Source organism: Condylura cristata, unplaced genomic scaffold, assembly GCF_000260355.1.
Source record: "Condylura cristata isolate star-nosed mole 26May11 unplaced genomic scaffold, ConCri1.0 scaffold00007, whole genome shotgun sequence".
Lineage (NCBI taxonomy): Eukaryota > Metazoa > Chordata > Mammalia > Eulipotyphla > Talpidae > Condylura > Condylura cristata.
In genome coordinates, this window is record NW_004567108.1 from 63,691,408 (window position 1) to 63,711,310 (window position 19,903).

Genomic DNA, 19,903 nt, shown 5'->3' on the forward strand with positions numbered 1-19,903 from the left:
AATATAGTTTTGGTTTTCTTTTTCTTTTCTTTTTTTTTTTTTTTTTTTTGGTGTGAAGCAGCTACATTCTCAAAGAGGAATCCCACAGTACTGGGTGTTCTCTAGTTCCTGCTAACCAAGGAAGGTCACAGGCACAGTCACAATGTTGCAGTGAAAGACTGACCCATGGAATGGGACGTAATATCAAGCTTAACAGGAAAAATTACTTTTAGTATTTTTTTCTTCAAAGAAAAAAGGCACCATTTGAATCATAAATTAGAGTGTGCCAGGAAACTGTGTCTCCTAGCATCTCCTCTTGTTTAGTGTAAATCAGGAAACTGAAACATCTTAAAGTCCATGGGAGATTAAATTAGGAAGACAGATCTTAAAAGAGCAATACTAATATATTCACAGATCTGCTGGATGATTTGGAGCCAAGACCTTGTTCCCTGCGGGTTCTCTCTTTCCTGACTTACATTACCTGTGGCTATTTATTTTCCAATGACTGCAATAGAAGGTCAACTCTGGCCATGTGAAAACAGAATGATTCCAGGAATCTTGCTGAGAAGTCCAAAAATATCTACTATCCCACAGGCTTCCCAGTCTTTCAAAGTCAGGTATTTTACCAATAATGCCTGGTAATGTTTCTTGGGGCAGTGGACACAAACCAAAATTAATCCAGAATCAAGACAGAAATCACATTGTACACTTTTTTTTAATGAATAATATTTTATTTTTACATCATTTTGTGTATTTTTCCATCCCCTTGGGCTTCCCATCACCAAATCGCCTATGTGCCATCACCACAGTCCAGTGCATTTCCCTCCCCCACTGTTTTTGATCTCGTCCCCCACTCGACCCCCATAAAATGTCTCTGATATATAACTGTTCATTATTATTATTATTTTCTCACATGGTCCGTTATATTCCTGCCAATAGTGAACCCGTCCGGTATTTTTACTTTTCTTTCTGACTTATTTCATTAAGCATGATATTTTCCAGCTCCATTAATGTTGCTGCACAAAGCATGTGCTTATTTATTTATCTATTTATTTATTTTGGTTGCTGAGTGTATATGTAGCACATCTTTTTAAACCAGTCTTCCACTTTTGGGCATTTGGGCTGTTTCCATATATTTCCAATTGCAAATAAGGCAGCAATAAACATGGGGGTGCAGGTATCTTTTAGAATCAGTGTTTTTATGTCTTTTGTGTAGATACCTAGGAGTGGGATTACTGGGTCATATGGAAGCTCCATGTTTAGCAGTTTGAGGAAACTCCAAACGGTTTTCCATAGTGGTTGTACTAGTTTGCATTCCCACCAGCAGTGCAGGAGAGTTCCTTTTTCTCCAAATCCTTGCCAACACTTGTTATTGCTAGCTGTTTTAAGATGTGCCATTCTCACTGGGGTGAGGTGGTATCTCATTGTGGTTTTAATTTGCATCTCCCTTATTACAAGTGATGCTGAACATTTTTTCATATGCTTGTTGGCCATCTGCATTTCCTCTAGAAAAAAATTCTTTGAACTTTTCCGATCATTTTTGATGGGTTGTTTATTTTATTTTTGTTCAGTTTCATCAGTTCTTTGTATATTTTTTTTTTGTGATCAATTCTTTATTGCTAGATTTGTGTGAGAAAAATTTTCTCCCAGTGGGATGTCTGTTTTTTTTTTTTTTTTTTTTTTGTAATGTCTCTTTTGCTGATCAGAAGCTCTTTAACTTGATGTAGTCCCATCTATTTATGCTTGACTTCACTTTCGTTGTATTGGGTGCTGTATCTTCAAAGATGTCGCTGAAGTGTGTGTTGTGTAGTGTTTGACCCATCTTTGCTTCCAGGTATTTTATGGTTTCTATTCTTATGTCTAGGTCTTTAATCCACTTTGAGTTGATTTTTGTGTATGGTGAGAGGTAGTGATCCAGTTTCATTTTTTTTTTTTCATGTAGCTTCCCAGTTTTCCCAGCACCATTTGCTGAACAGACTTTCTTTGTTCCATTTTGTCTTCTTTGCTCCTTTGTCAAAGATTAGCTATCCATAAGCATGTGGGTTTATATCTGGATTTTCTATCTGAATCCATTGGTCAGCATGGCTGTTCTTGTTCCAGTACCATGCAGTTTTGATTATTATGACTTTGTTAGTATAGCTTGAAGCTTTCTTCCTAGTCATGGGAGTTTTGGCAATTCGAGGTCTTTTGTTGTTCCATATGAATCTCGTCAATATTTTTTTCTATTTCTTTGAAGAATGTCATTGAGACTTTTATTGGGATGACGTTAAATCTGTACATCGCTTTGGCGGGATGGCCATTTTGATGATGTTAATTCTCCCAATCCATGAGTAGGGGATGTCTTTCCATTCAATGGTGACTTCTTGTATTTCTTTGTAATTTTCTTTCTATAGGTCTTTTACACCTTTTCTAAGGTCGGTTCCCAGGTATTTGATTCTTTTTGTTTTCATTGAAAAGGGGATTTTTTTTTTTTCTGCTTCTCTTGATTAGTTATCTGTGTATAGGAAGGCCTCTGACTTTTGTGTGTTGATATTATATCCTGCTACCTTGCTAAACTGCTGGATGGTTTTGATTAGTTTCTCTGTGAAGTTTTTAGGGGTTTCCATGTAAATTAACATGTCATCTCAAGTAAGGACAGTTTTACTTCTTCTTTCCCTATTTGGATTCCTTGTATGTATTTTCCTGTCATATTGCTTTGGCTAGAACTTCCAATGTTACGTTGAAGAGCACCGGTGATACTGGACACCCTTGTCTTTTCCCTCATCTCAAAGGAAAGGCTTTCAGCTTTTCTCCACTGAGGATAATATTGGCTGTGGGTTTGTCATATGTGGCTTTTATCATGTTGAGATATGTTCCTTCTATTCCGAGGATTTTGAGGGTCTTAAACATAAATGGGTGTTGAACTTCGTTGAATACCTTCTCCACATCTATTAATATGATTATGTGGTTTTTATTGTTCTGTCGGTTGATGTGATGGATTACATTAATTAATTTTTCCTGTGTTGAAGCATCCTTGTGCTCCTGGGATAAAGCCCACTTGGTCATGGTGTATTATTCTTTTAATGCATTGTTGGATTTTGTTGGCTAAGATTTTGTTGAGGATTTTTGCATCAGTGTTCATTAGGAAGGTTGTCTGAAGTATACTTTTTTTGTGTTTTCTTTGTTAGGTTTTGCTATTAGTTTGATGTTGGCTTCACAGAAAGTATGTGATAGTTTTCCTTCTTTTTCGACTTTTTGGATGAGTCTGTGTAGAATAGGCACTAGTTCTTTTCTGAAAGTTCAATAAAGTTCATTTGTAAATCCATCTGGTTCGGGGCTTTTAATTTTCGGGAGAGTTTTGATTACTTCTTCAATTTCCTTACTTGTAATTGGCCTGTTTAGTTGTTCTATTTCTTCTTTATCTATCTTTGGGTGGTTGTAGAGTTGTAGGAATTTGTCCATTTCTGCTAAATTGCTGAAATAGTTTGCATATAGTTGTTCTTAGTATTCTCTGATTATTCTTCTGATTTCTGCTGGATCTGTTGTGATTTCTCATCTTTTGTTTATGATTCTGTTTATTTGTGCATTCTCTTGTTTTTTTTTCTTTGTGAGCCTGGCAGTGGCCTGTCTATCTTGTTTATTTTTCAAAGAACCACCTTTTGGTTTTATTGATTTTTTGGACTGTTTTCCTAACTTCCATTTCATTTATTTCTCATTTGACTTTTATTATTTCTTGTCTTCTGCTGGCTTTCGGGTTATTTTGTTGTTCTTTTTCCAGTTCTTTATGGTGGACTAGGTTGTTTCTTTGAGTTATTTTCCTTAATAACAGATTTCAATGTGTCCCATAAGTTTTGGAGACTTGTGTTGTTATTGTCATTCTTCTCCAGGTATTTTTAATTTCTTTTTTGATCTCCTCATTGATCCAACAGTCTAGTAGTGTGAGTTTCAGTCTCCACGTGGTATGTGGGTTTCTTGTTTTCCTCATATGATTTATTTCTAGTTGGTATGATTTTGATCTTAGTGTATTTATTGATATTTATCTTGTTAACCAGTATGTAGTCAATCCTAGATAATGATCCATGTGGATTTGAGAAAAATGTGTACTCAGATTTTTTGGGGTGCAATGTTCTATAGATGTCAGTTAGACCCATGTTGTCCAGGTCCTTGTTCAGAGCTTAGAGTCTTTGCTTATTTTTTGTCTTGTTGAGCTAGCTATTGTTGAGAGTGGCATTTGAAGTCTCCTACTGTGTGTATGTATTTTCTCTGATATACCTTTTCATAGATGACAGTAGTTTCCTGATATATTTTGGTGCTCCTTCATTTGGTGCATATATGTTGATGATTGTTATGTCTTCTTGTTGTATTGTCCCCTTAATCATAACGTGGTGGTCTTCTGTGTTTCTTTTGACCTTTTTCATTTTGAAGCTATTTTGTCTGATGTAAATATAGCTGTTGCTGCTTTCTCTTTTGTTTCATTTGCTTGTAGGATTATTTTCCACCCTTTTATTTTCAATCTGTTTTTATCTTTTGTAGTTAGATGTGTTTCCTGAAGAGAGCAGAACATTGGGTTCTGTTTTTCAATCCATCCTGAAACTCTGTGTCTTTTTATTGATAGTTTAAGCCATTTACATTTAGAGATAATATTGATCGACTGGCACCTACATTTGACTTTTTTTTGTTGTTGTTCCTTTTGTATTTTCATTCCTTGTTTTGAACTTTTCTTGTTCATTCTTCTGTTGAAATTTGTTTGAGGTCTTCTTGTAGTATTTTTTGGAGTAGGGGTTTGTTGAGTTTCTGCTTGTCTGAAAATGTCCTTATTCTTTCTTTGTAGAGGAAGGTGAGCTTCGCAGGGTAGAGTATTATTGGGTGGCATTTAATGCTCTGGAGTTTGTTTTGTATGCCCCATCACTTTCTCCTTGCTGGTAGTGTTTCTCTGGAGCAATCTGATGTCAGCCTGATGTGTTTCCGTTTATAGGTTCTTTGTTTCTTCTCTCTTGTCATTCTCATTATCTTTTCCTTTTCTTGTATTCTTGGTAGTTTTACTATAATGTGTCTTGCTGTGTTTCTCCTATCGTCATGGTAGTTTGGTGGTCTTGCTTCTTGGATATCTACTTTCATCTCCCTCTTCATATTAGGTAAGTTCTCTTCTATTATCTCTGTGAATATTTTCTCAATTCCTTTGCCTTTCTCTACACCGTCTGGTATACCTACAACTCTGGTATTTCCTTTCCTAGTGGTGTCAGATATCTCTTGAATTATTTCTTCATTGCTTTTCCTTTTTATTTCTCTCTTTTTTTTTCTGTTTTGTTTTTATATTCTGTGTCTTAAAGAGTGCTCATTCGTTCTTCCATGTCATCTGTTCTGTTTTCATTACTTTTGCCAGCAATCTTTATCTCCTCTAGTGAACTTTTCATTTCCTGCATTTCTTTTATTTCCATTTTTAATATATCATTTTCTTTCTTCAATTTGTTGATTGCTTATCTAATCATTTTTTTTTCTTTTTCATTTCTTTCATTCATTTCCTTGTTTGCATTCTTCAACTCTTTGATGGCTTGCCTAGTATCATTTTTTTTTTCCTTCTCATATTCTTCTTGCTTGTTTATCATGATGATTTGTAATTCTCTATCTGGTAGGCTGAACAGTTCTTCTATTTCTTTGGTGATTTCTGGTGACCGATCTTTTTTTTGGTGAAATTTTCCCTTGTGGACTTGCTTGAATATTTGTCTTCTTTTTCCTGTTGTGTATTTTCTAAAACTTTCTATTAGTTGTGACATGGCGTTGCTATTATTGACTGACATATTTTCTGGATGTTCTTTCTGGGATGGCAGGGGTACTTCCAGATACTTCAATTATGGAGGGTATTCTGAGCCTTGCTTTGTTTCACTATTTCCTGTTTATCCAGCACTCACTGTGTGGAATTGTGTCTGTCACCTCAGCCAGTGACAGTCAGGGGTCTCTTATATTCAGCTTCTTCTGGTAACACATTGAGTCCTTGTCCCTGGAAGGTGCCTATTGATCTTTGCAGCCTTCCAATGTCCTGGCTTCCCTCTATGCTTTGATGTGCCCATGGGGGGTGCGGTGCATCTGAAGTGTTGTAGATTTCCTGGCAGCTGGGCCAAGCTGAGTTGTCTCTATTTATCTCAAGGCCTTCACCAGGTCCAAATGAGCAGCAAGCTTCCTGTCTGATGCACTTCATAGCGTCTGAGTGTTTGGGTGCTCCCGGATCAGAGCCCCCCATCAGAGCTCTCCAATCACCAATTCTCCCTCAGTTATCTTCCTTTTAGTGAGTCCAAAGTGTTCTCATTTGGGCTGAAACTCATAGTATACAAGTCTACAGTCTGTTTTTAGCCTTATATTCCTGTATGAGCTTAGACGTGGTGATTTTGGCGTCTTCAGTCTGCTGCCATCTTGCTGGATCCACATTGTAAATTTTAATGCAATTTTATTTTTTATTTAGATAACATCACTTTACAACAGCGTAATATGATTCAGAGGTACAGGATCACAGGTCTTTAAATAGATACATGCTATCACACCCTACCTACCACCAAAGTACCCAGAGTTTACCACTGAAGTCCATCAGTCCCCACTACACCCTGATCTCTAGCACTTTCCTTCCCATATCTTCATTTCTAGTTAGACTTTAGTGCTTTTATTTGTTTGATTCTGTCTGACCCTTTGTTTTGTTTTTCTGTATTCCACCTACTAGTGAAGCCATCTGGTATTTACTTCCTTAGTATCTGTACTTCTCATAAATTTGGGTTCAGAGTCTCACCAAAACTCTTTTCTAACTTCATGTCTCTGGCTCATTTATAGTGCAAACAAATTCTTTGGAGTGTCTGACTCTCCTGTTACATGGAACTTCCATACTTGTATTATAAGTGAAAAATGAGGTACAATGAAACCCTACTAGGACTTCCAGGGATGAACTTTCTTGGATCTAGTCCAAGATGAAATTACTTTCTACTCAGTACAAGGCTGAGAAAGCAGTTTCAAGGCAAGAGTGTATGTGCACTTAGAGTGGGAAGTGATTCTTTCGAGTTCTCTCTCTCCACAAAGGGTGCCATTACCTTCAGCAGACTACACTGAAAACCTTGGCATCCTTTTTGATCCTCTCTCAATCATTCATATACAACATTTCACCAAGATCTATTGTGTATCTTTATGAAATATTTCTTATCCATTCTATTTGTAATTTAGTCCTAGGTATCTTCATTTAATTTCTGATTATTTTAGAAATTGCAATGCTGGCTGCTCAGATTCCAGTTTCTCCTATCTTCAATATGCCCAATAATAAACTTCCAATGTGTGTACAAGGAAAAATCTCTTTACCTATTACCTAAGATAATATTCAATTTCACACATTATATTTTTGATTGTATTTCTTATTTATCATCCACCATTTCATAGACATTATTTTAATAATGCTTATGTTAGGATGAAATGGGGTAATGCACATGAAAATGGTTGATATACTCAGTAGTTTTATATATATAAATATATATATATTTTTTTTTAATTGGTCTCCCTGGTGGCACAGGAGTAAAATACACAGTGCTATCAAGCTATCACTAGCCAATGAAACATGAGTTTAATCCCTGGGTAGGGAGATAACAAACATGGCACAGCACACCTCTCCTATTCTGCCTACTGCTCAGTGGTGTATTTCAATAGATCTGCTTGTTCTGCTCCCCACTCTGTCTGGTGAACCCTCTTGAAATCCCCATACCTCTGGCCAACATTCCAGTTCTTGTATGTGTAAATAAATAAATATTTAAAAAATAAAAGAAGTTCAGAAAACTTAAGAACATTTGTAATTTAATGTTACATAATTTATGGTACATTACTTATAAAATATTTCAATAATGAATCCTTCAGAGAGATGAATCAAGATAGTTCTCTGAGAGAACAAGGCTTAACAGCAATAATTATATTTATAATATTAAATAAGGATTAACAGAAATAATTATATTTATAATATTAACCTAAAAGGTCATGAAACCAGATTTTTAAAAGTAAATTTTAGATATAATTTTGAAAGTATTTTTTTTTGCAGTAGAACTAATCAACTAAATTCAAAGTCTATGTCGATATCTATGCTAAACCCCTACAAATGACAGAACATTAAAATCCTGAAAACAAAGAAAAATTTAAAAATCATGTGGAATCTCCAAAAGAAACACACACAAGAAAGGAATAATAGAGAAAACCACAGTGTAGAATGCATTGAAAAGGGACTATCTTGGCAAGTGTGAAGTGTGAAAAGTAACTGGAGCTCAGAAACCTCTGGTACCAGAGTTATGAAGTGTTCTTATAGCAACAATAATGGTGGTAGGCTTGCATTCTGTTTTTAGAAGAGCCTGGTGTGCAATAATCTTTGGTCCAAGCAGTACCTGCGGAAGTCTTTGTCTCCAGGTGAACTTGTGGGGTTCCTGGGTTGAAGTGATATACAAAATCTACAAAGAGCTCATGAAATAGACAACAAGAAAACAAGTAGTCCAACTGGAAAAAAAAAAAAAGGCAAATCAGAAGGGACACTTCTCCAAATAAGAAATACATTTAACCAAATGGCATACGGATGGAAAAATGTTCATCATTATTTGTATATAAGAAAAGTGCAACTCACAACCATAATGAAATGCCACCTAACACTTCAGGGCATGGTTCATACCAAAACAGACCAGTTAAAAAGTGTTGAAAAAGCATGAAAAAAAATAAACTCTTGTAAACCCTGAATGGGGATGATCCAGTCTCAGTAGACAACAGCCTGGAGGTTCTCAAAGTATTAAAAACAGATCTACTTTAGATTCAGCAACCCCATGCCTAAGTAAATACATTAAGGATATAAAAATATTAGTTCAAAGAAATAGTTCCACTCATATGTTCATTCCAACACTATTTACAGCAGTCAAGCTATGGAAGCAGAGTTCCCAAAGATGTACAAGTAGATTGAGAAGAGTGCAGTATATATACACAATGGAATACTATTCCAATATAAGGAAAGATTATCTTGCCATTTGTGACAACAATGAAATCAGAGGGGGTCATTTTAAGTGAAATAAGTTAGAAGGATAAAGATAACTATTGGATGACTTCACTTACATATGGAGTATAAAGAAACTAAATAAAAGAACAGAAAATCAAAAGCAGAACAAACTCTAGAAATTTGACTATAGAATTGAAGCTACTGAGGAGAGGGTGGAGGGAAGAGAAGAATTATGGATGATTTGGTGGTGTGGTGTTGTGAACCTATAACCTCAAATCATATACAATGTTATAAGACATTGTTATTGCAATAAAAATAATACAATTTAAAAAGAAAAGAAAGACTTGGCCATGACCCTGATGGCTACCTAAACTACAGCAAGGGGTGGACTACCACAAGGAGAAAGGACTACGACATATCCTGAAGGTTCATTCAAGTGTCATCATCTCAGTTGTCATATTTCATTATATTTGATAAAGAAGCCATCATAAACATATGTATGCCATTTTATGATTAGATTTCAGACATATGAGAATACAGCAATTGTTAGATTGGTACAGAGAACAAACTGAAACGGTTTTCATGGAAAATCTTATTTTACATGTAGTGATGTAGCCAATAATATTAGGTTGCATATGCAAAGTGTGAAATAGATATTAATTAAATATGATGCTATTTAAATTTCATAGTAATTTATCAATACCCCACAAAAAGATTGCATTAGAAATGGGAAACATAATGCAAGAATTTTTTTTATAATTTTGCCATACAGAATATATAGTATTTTGTATGTTATGCCATTTAAATGACAAGTAAAATATTGAAGTGTATAAAATGGTGCAGTAGTACATGCATAATGATTTTCTTAATTACATTTTCATCAACATATATATATATATATATATATTTGAATATGCTCCTAAGCAGTTATGAACATTTATTTTTTTTAAAAAATCATTAACATAATTTTTAGAGCACATGTGTTTTTATCAACAGAAATGCCTTGTACCATTATAAATACTTGGGGAACATTTATAATATGCCTTATACAAGTACATAGTCAACCAAGTGCAATTCTTCATAACAATCAATTGAGAATGAATTCCTTTGAAAATTGTAAATTTGGTAAAATATCTGTATTTTGGACAAGAATTAAAATCCCCCCCAAGGATAGTAAAGGATAGTAAAGTGATATCTATAAGACATCCTAGTGTAGAATGGGTAGCTGGATACTGGATATAAAGCTTAGAAGTCAGGAAAGATGTCTGCTGAATGTTTCTATTTAGAAGTTGTCTCTATAGATAATAGGGTAAAGGGTCTTAACCTTATTAAGTGTAAAGTGTAATTGTACATGTACAAAACACAGATAGATATCTGTGTACTAAAGTTTGGAGGGAAATAATTTGAGAAAAAAAGTCTTAAAAGTCTCTTTAGGGAAATGATAAAAAAAAAAAAAAACCTTGAGTATACAATTAAATAAGCCCTAGTATTTGCTTAAGAGAGGCCAAATTGTTTACTAGGAAAAGAAGCAATGTGAGAATGACAATATTCAATGTTTATTTTTTTCATATTTTTACATATTACGATCATGGTAAGATTCAAAAATTTAAAACAGCGAAATTAAGTTTCTATCTTATTTAATAATAACAAGGACTAGAAGCTTTTTCAGCATATATCACAATATACAAAAATCTTCCCCTTTTAAATGTGTAGTTTCCACAAGGAATTGATCATTTTTACCAATTCATGCTGATGATTCTAAAAGGAAGTTGATAAAGTTTTTGCAAAACTTTAAAAGTTAAATATTATATACGCACTGTTAGCAGTATTGAAGGACAGATTGGATGGGCAACTGCTTTATGCAAAGGTTACAGAACATGTTCCTCTCTAGGAGTGTGCAAAATTTCTGGATTTGTCTCAATGCCTAAGTCTTCCCTCCATCCAATGCTAAAGTTTTTCTTTTTCTCAAGAGAAATAGCTATAAAATCTAGAGAGGTAGATGCAATGTGAATAATAAGAGTCCTTAGTGACATCCAGATTTTCCAAATATTCAAAAAAATAAAAAGTCTTTACATGTATCCAAAGCACACCTTAGACTGCAGAAGAAATATTTGGCAGTCTTCCTACAGTTGGGCACACCATAGGAGATCTGGCCAAATAAACATGACCTTGCCTCAATCCCTGCTCTTCAACTATGATAGGGTTGTAACTCTTTGACCAGTGAAGTCACCAGAAGATAAGCAACATTAGAAATTACCTGGTATGTGAATGGCAGCATGTGATGCCATGAGATGGGCTATGACCTCACGAGAGAATTGACCTACTCAGTGTTGCCAGCAGTAGACAACACACAGGCCTCACCATGCCATGTTGCTCCCACAGATGGGAGCAACCTGAAGAGGTAAGGAGGAGACTTGTAAACTGTGAAGAGTTATGGCCTAACCTAATATTGATCTCACAAAACTGTAGCAATTGTTTTCTTTCTCTTACTAATGACTCCAGTTGATACTGATAAGTTGATGTAATTGCATAAAAATTCCACAACGATTAGGAGAATACAGAACACTGAACATAATTTTCAAAGTCCACTTATGCCCATCTACCGTTTCTGAAACTCACTCCCACTTTATGTCATGTATGGTCTGATCATACTGTCTTTTAGAAAAATTATGAGTGAACACATGTGTGCATTCTGAGCCATAAATTCTGCTCATTAATGCATACAAGCTGAGACTCAAAAGCAACACGAGGTTACATCAGTACTCCCTGCCAAGTTGGAATGCAGTTTATTACCTGGAAATACAGCATTTTCCTAGAAGTTTACACTAGACACTCAAATGATGGCTACTTTTTACTAACATATTATCTTAGCCTAGGCTACCATAACTAAATATCATGGACTGGGAGGTTTGGGCAACAGTTTATTTCTTGTAGTTACAAAGACTGGAAGTTTGAAGTTAAGATGTCCAGCAGGGTTAAGTTTTGGTGAACGCTTTATTGCCAACTACCTTCTTATCTACTATATGTTCACACATGGCATTTTCTCAGTGAATACACATGGAGAAAGAACATCATTTTTTTTTCTTTTGCCACAATCCTGAGTTTTCTTGCTCAAAGTGGAAAGTAGGTGATATTCCTATGTATCTAAGAAACTTGGGTGGAAGGCACAATATTTTGATCAGTGGACCAGTGGCTAAACCTTCACGTAAGGTAATTTAAGTACAACTTCTGGGGATAGGATCTGAATATCTTTTTTATTTTTTTAATTTACTTATACATATGGTACTAGGGCAGTCCAGAGATTTGGGGCTGGGGGGTGGGATGATTCACCAGAGACAGAGCAGTGAGCAGAACAGGCAGATCAACAAAGTACACTGCTGAGGGGAGCAGTGGGCGAAACAGAAGAGGTCTGCTCTGTCATGTGGATCACCTCCAGCAGGGTATCAAACTCGCACTGATGTGGCTGTGGCTAGTTTACAGTGCGCATCCTAACCTATTGCGCCACCAGGGAGGGCCCAGGATATGAATATCTTTTAGGAAACTATTAATTTGCCTACCACAAAGGATGAGACACATACGGTAGCTCCGCATCTTCTCTGATCTAGGCATTTTTCTCCTTAATCTCCCTCTACTCCTTCCTAACTTTTGAATTAAAAAATCAGCAGGGTATTTACCAAGACTGAAGAAGAGACTGAGATATGTCATATCAGTTAAACTATGGAACCATTCTGTTTCAGTTTCCAAGTGGTAATGGAAGAATTGGATATATAGGTGTGTGTGTATACATATATACACACACATATACATGTGTGTATATGCATATACACACACACACGTGTGTGTGTGTGTGTGTATTTAACCATTTGCACCAGAACCAGGTATTTGTGGTTTCACAAAATCCCAGAAGGGCATGTTTATTTTCAGTTATGTGTTGCATTATAAGGCATAATTTTAGAAACTCTCCATATGTTGTTATCCTTGTTGATCCAGATGCTAAAATGAGTCACTTGTATTAACATTATAATATGCTTTTTAGTTAGATTGGGGACAAGAAAAAAAGCTGAAAAAGAATTCCTTTACAAGCCTAAGTAAAGGTGTAAAATTCTTCATTGTTTTTGCTTTCTATTCCTAACCGAATTTACCTATAGATAATAGTTTGATCTTAAGAAGCAGAGTTCGTACAGTCAAGTTCTTTCTCTCTATATAGAATTCATAATGTACCCAACCAATGTTAGCATATTCTAGGAAGAAATTTTTGTCAACTTTGTCTTTTCCTAAATTGGGCCACTGATTGCTTCATTACAATTAAGATATGCAAGAATAGGTTCTTCTGAGAATTGCATGGAACAGTTGGGATTTGAGGGAAAAAAGGCACTTATGACTCCAAAACACCATAAATGCATGAATTTTGAAGGATGACCATCAGTTACTTTAAGACCATTTTTGTCTGTCCGTGTCTAACCTTGTTTCTGTCTCAAAAACACTGTTCTACTCCACATGTCCACGGATGAAGCTATTTAAACAGGATTGGGCACACTGGATCTAAAAAGTAATGTCCCTCTACTGTTCTATTGACTAGAGATGTAAAATCATATAAATATTACTAAAGAGTTATACATTGCACTCCAACTTAAAAGGAAACAATTGACCTTTACCAGTCATTCACCTTTTGAACAAGAGAGTTATTTTACACAGTAGATTTTAATGAGGAAAATCCTGGAAAATAAACAAAAGGTGGGGGGAAGTATTTTCCAGACAAAGTGCACTCACTTGCAAAAAAAAAAAAAAAAATTCTTATTGTGTTACTTTGTTAAAAAAAAATCTTAATCTTTTTTTTCTAAACTCCCCCTTAGCTATTAAATTTAAAAATAATACTTTACTTGAAACATCTTTTTAATAGTAGGAGGCCTTCTGAGATAAGTATAAAAAAGAGACAGAAAATGTTTTACATTAGATCTGGAGCTGTCAATTTTTTTCCTTAATGAATTCATTACATTTTGCTGAGACAATCACTTTTCAGAAATGTATTAGAAAAATAAATTTAGATAACAGGAATGTTTATTGTGGCTTGTACTGCTTAGAATATTCTACAATGTATATACTGGCTTTTGGATATCAGTTAAAATTCCTTAGGCCCAAATTTTATGCCCAGTATTTTTTCCCTGAAAATATCTATTTACATTGTAGATAAAGCAACATTATATTTCAAGCAGCATTCAGGAAAAAATCATGTTAGTCCATCACTTCTGGAAAATTCATTAGGCTTCTTGCTGATGGAGATAATTTCTTATTGTTTTTGGGGTGCATTTTTATTAACTACCAGCTTTGATAGGACTCAGAGTGAAAGAGAGTACCAATTTATCAGCTCTAATCTTATTAACTATTAATCCTGCTTCACAGGTTTTCAATGACACAATTCTCACTCACCATTGTAATTGGGAAATTTGAGTTCTGGATTTGTGACTATCAAACCTCTCTACTTCCCAAAGCAAAGCAAAAGAAATACAGTTCACCAATGTAAGAGAAGCTACCCAACATTATTCTTTTATTTGAAATATACTTCCAGCTGTTCTTGACTCATTTCCATGCAAGATTTTTTGCAGGCATTGGATCTATTCACAGTCCCTACTTAAACTTCTCCCCACTGTTTCCAACACTTCTCCTTTATGGTGTTTAAAGAAGTATGCCATGGAGAGGAGAAGGTGGTGAATTTTGTTTTCCAGGCATAATTTGAGCAGTGCTAAAATCTGAAAATTGATACAATCTTTAATACACAGGAATGCATCCCGGCTCTGGTGGGCACAGACATTGACACTACCAAAGCTGATCTTATAAATAATTTGGGCACAATCTCTAAGTCAAGTTATAAGGCATTTATGGAAGTTCTTTATGCTGGTGCAGACATCTCTATAACTGAACAATTTGTCATTCATTTTTATTCTGCCTGCCTATTGGCAGAGATAAGTTATTGTAAACATAAAACACAATGATGAGCTGTATGCCCTGGAGTCTTCTGCTAGGGGTTCATTCACCTTCTACCCAGACCTTGGTAAACCCAGACTGAGTGTAACAGGAGCTGTGAACCAAAGAAGTGGTGAAGAAGAAATCTCAATTCTTATGTTATTTCGTGTCCTTTAATTTGGAGAAGTAATGAGAGAAATAAGCCAGTGATGACTAGGCAAAAGAAGAGAAAGGTGAGAAAGAAAAGGAAGCTAAACATGATGAGAAAAGCCCAAAACTGAAGATGTAGCTTCAGATGAGGAGAAAAGTACTGTTAAGGATAAAAAGAAGAAAACCAAGAAGATTAAATAGAAATATATTGATCAGGAAGAATTGAAGAAGACTAAATCCATTTATACCAGAAATCCTGATTACATCACTGAGGAGGAATATGGAGAGTTCTCCAAGAGCTTAACCAATGACCATTTGCCAATCAAGCATTTCTCTATAGATCAGTAAGAGTTAGGACATCACTATTCATTCCATACAGGGCTCTCTTTTGGCCTTTTGAGAATAGTAAGACATAAAACAACATCAAAATCTATGTCCAAAAGATGTTAATCATGGAAAAGTGTAATGAACTGATGATACCAGAGTATCTAAATATTATCATGATGTGGTTGATTCTGAGGATCTCCTCCTGAACATCTCTCAAGAAATCCTCCAGCAGAGCAAAAATTTTTAAGGTCACCTGCAAAGTGTGTGTGTGTGTGTATATATATATATATATGTGTGTGCTTTGAATTCATCTCAGCTGGCAGAAGATAAGGAAAACTATAAGAAATTTTATGGGGCATTCTCCAGAAATCTGAACATTGGATTCCATGAGGAATCTACTAATTGGTGATGCTTCTCTGAGTTGCTACACTTGCTATACTATCATACTTCCCAGCCTGGAGATGAGATGAATTCTCTTTCAGAATGTCTCTTTTATATTCTGAAAATAAAGTATAGAAAATAAAGGTGATGTGTTTTATACAAAAAATAAAATACACCAAAATTTTTGGCTTTAATAAGGCTTTTCACAGTAAGACACTAAACACACACAGAGATTCTCCAATATACTCATATTTATAATAGTAACCAGACATCATATTATACTTGCTATCTGCCAGACATTATCCTAAGTATTTTACAAATACCAACTAAGTAAATCCTCGTGAGGAATAATTGTAGAAGAGAATGATATTAGATTCAGTTTATACATGCTTGAAGAAACTAGAAAATTTTAAAACTTTGTCCAAAGTCACAAAGCTGGTAAAAAATAAATGGTAGAACCAGAATGTAAACCTAAGCAGATTGTGCTCTAAATGATTGTACTAAGTTGATTCTCATTCTCTACTAATAAAATAATGACATTTATGTCACTCAATATTCCATTAGTGAAAACACTATCTTTTCTCAAAACTTGAATTTACTCCATGTTGCTGATTCTGGTTACTGCTAAAACCCATCAAACACAAGCCAGGTACACTTGAATTCCCTAAAGCTAATCTGCCACTACCAACAGTCAACTCTTTGGCTTCATATTTCTCAGCCTGTCTTGTCTACTCTTTGCTTCTGTTATAGATTTGTTAGCTCTTTTTGATAACTTGCAACAAGATCCTTTACAGTGACCTTAGTGATTCTTTCACATCATTTATCCATTATTTCTCCGATCAACATAATCTAATCACATTGTTTTAGCTGATAGAAAACCCTCATGATTTTCCATTCACCTTACCGATAACTCTCGAAAGTTTTTTCCATGAGTCACTAACATTGAAGTGATTCTTAGGATGACTACTAAAGATTTATGATTGTTCTCAAATCCTATTGAATCAGAATTTTGGAGATGAGTCACAAGAGACTGTATTTTAATAAACTCTCTAGGTCATTTTATTTGCAATAAAGTGAAAGAATCACAGGTCAACTGAATAAATTTCAGCTTCTGATGAGGGCAAAAATTTCTTCAGGACTCAGTTTATACCTCTCTGCCAGTGCCCCAACATATTCCCTTTCACTCTGTGCTTAGACACCACTGGCTGTACCTCAATATGTGCTGCTCTCATTCCATTGTGTGTGTAGCTGCCTGTATACTCTGTCTTGTGAACTCTGGATGTTCTGAGGTATAATTCTGTGAGCTTTCCCTGCATACACAATACTAAACAAATTGGTAATTCCCTCCTCTCTCCCTTTGCCCCATAACAGCACAAACCACAGGCTCTAGCTCTTTTTTTTACCCATCTGTCCTGCTGTACTAAGAACATTTTGGGGGTGAAAATGTCTTTTTTTCAGATATTACCTGTTTCCAGAGCCTGGAACATTCCAGAGCCAATCTTTGTTGAATATATGTTCTTAGGTTTATAAAGCTACACACCGGGACAAAGCACAAGAAGGAGATACTTATAGAGCTCAAATGTGCTTCAAGAAATGGAGAATCATAACAGATCACATTCAAGTCGTTGTTTTTCTGCCAAATCCCAGACGGCCTATAAAACCCTCCCCACTGCTGCACATAGGGTCAGCGAGAGTAAAATTCTTGGCAGAATTGTATTGATTGCAATTTGTTTTTCCATGCAGTAAAAATTTTAAACTAATTGAAATATGTCTTTGTGGTTAACATAGAAATTCTGGTCTTTAGAAACACATTTTAAGTTACTGCAGGCAGGGAGACTTGAAATTGTGTAATTTAGGTTTCTTTTGTGACAGAAATTAATTTGAACTTGTTAAGCAAAAAGGAAAATCGATTTAATATATTTTTTTTCTTTTATAAAATTCAGGATAAAGAAAAATTTTGCCTTTGAAAGGTATTTTCAAAGAGGGACATGGAGTCACCTGGGACTTTCTCTAGTATTCAATCTCAGTTTTGCTTCAGTATCACTGTGGTGATGTGATCGCATAGCTGATATGACTCTTGCATTTTAGATATCATAGTTTTAGATGCTACAAGAATCCTAACAGAAACATTTCAGTGACTGAGTTGACTGAATGATTAAGATTCCCTTAGCCAATCGAGTTTGACCAAGACCACCAGAGAGTCACAAGAAAATATGGCTCCCTTGTTACAGGTATGTGAAGGGGAGAGAGAGGTGGAGTGAACAATTCCTTCATTGTCCTTTCACAAAAAATAAATGACTTAATTGTTATTGGAAGTGCACAGGGTATTTTAAATTATGGGAATCTCCAGATTAGAGATAACCAAAGGGAACAAATGAGTAAGAGGACCAAGAACATGACTAGCCAGAGACAGTCAAAATCTCTCCTGGTGAAAAATTTACTACCACAAGTGAGAAACTGACCTCTTATTTTTTAATTCATGTTTTATGTGTGTGTGCATATGTGTTTATATGCACACACATACACATATTACATCATTCTTCATTTTTGTAAAATGTTTGTTCTTTCATTTAGGTTAGAGTCCACATGAAATTCCACCATAATTTCACCCATGTACCATCACCTTAGTTTCTTGGACTCTTCCCACCCTGTTATGATCCTACTCTCCATACCTTCCCTGAAGAATATCTCTGGTTTATAGTTGACTTTTTATTTTGATATTTAATTTATTATAATTACTCCCCCCACCTTGATCCCTTATTTAATCCGTTACATTTGTCCTAAAATTGAAACCAACCAATATTATTTTTTTCTCTCTGGCTCATTTCACTAAGCATGATCCCTTCCAGCTCCATCCATGTTGCTGCTAATGGCATGAGCTTCTCTTTATTTTAATTTCTGAATAATGTTCCATTGTGTATATATACCAAATCTTCTTGATCCAATCATCTATTTTGGAGAGCTTGGGTTGTTTCCACAGCTTAACTATTGCAAATAGTGCTGTAATAAACATAGGGGTGCAGGAGTCCTTTTGAATTGATTCTTTTGTGTCCTTTGACACAAAAATTGCTAGGTCATATGGTAGCTCCATTGTAGCAGGTTGAGGACTTTCCAAACAGCTTTTCATCATGATGGGACCAGTTTGCATTCCCACCAACAGTATAGGAGAGTTTCTTTTCTCCACATCCTCGCCAAAATTTGTTGTTGGTAGCTTATTAATATATAGCATTCTCACTGGTATAAGGTGGTATCCCACTGTATGTTTTAATTTTTAATACCTATAGATCTTAATTGTTTATATTTATTTATTTATGTATACAGAACTGGGGAACAGGCCAGAGGTAGAGGGGTGGTGACAGGATTCACCAGAGACGGAGTGAGGAGCAGAACAGGCAGATCTATGAAATACATGCTGAGGGAAGCAGCATGCAAGACAGGAAAGGTCTGCTGCACCTTGTGCATCACCTCTAGGGCTGAGGATTGAACTTGCACTGAAAAAGCTATGGTTAGCTTGCAGTACTGCACCACTGTGTCCTCACCCGTTGCACCACCAGGGAGGGCCCAGTTTATAAAATTGATTTGTAATGTATTTATTTTAATTACTTTATATATTTTTACACCATTCTTCATATTTATACAATGTATGCTTTATTATCTTGGTTTCAATCCCTGTGAAATTCCCACCAATTCACCCATGGTTTTAATTTACATTTCCCTGATTAGAGGTGACTAGAGGTGATGTTAAGGGTCCTCCCTGGTGGTGCAATGGGTTAAAGCACAACACTACAAAGCTATTCACAGCCATTGCAACAAGAGTTGGAACCCCAGCCAGGGATTCTTTAATTAAGAAACTTTCCAGAACAGTAAATAGATACAATGAAAATAGTAACAGGTTTAGAGTCTTGAAGTCATTACTTCCCACCTAAGCACAAGGGATTCTGTGATTGCAAAGAAGTTCTATACTGTGTTAGATACTCATATTGTTTTTGATTATGGAATTCTGTTGTTATATTTTATGTTATTTAGTACAATCTATAATTATTCATTTAAAAAATATTCCTTTACTGTCGGAGACCAGCTCCAACTTTTGAGGTGTCAGGAGGCAACACAGGCAGGACCCTAAGATGGGAAGGCGTCGGG

At 35.4% G+C, this 19,903-nt stretch overlaps 1 pseudogene; it reads left to right on the forward strand.

Moving 5' to 3' along the window:
• LOC101624321 overlaps window positions 1-18,353 on the forward strand; it is a 20,733-nt pseudogene extending 2,380 nt beyond the window's left edge.
• Window positions 18,354-19,903: the final 1,550 nt, after the last annotated feature.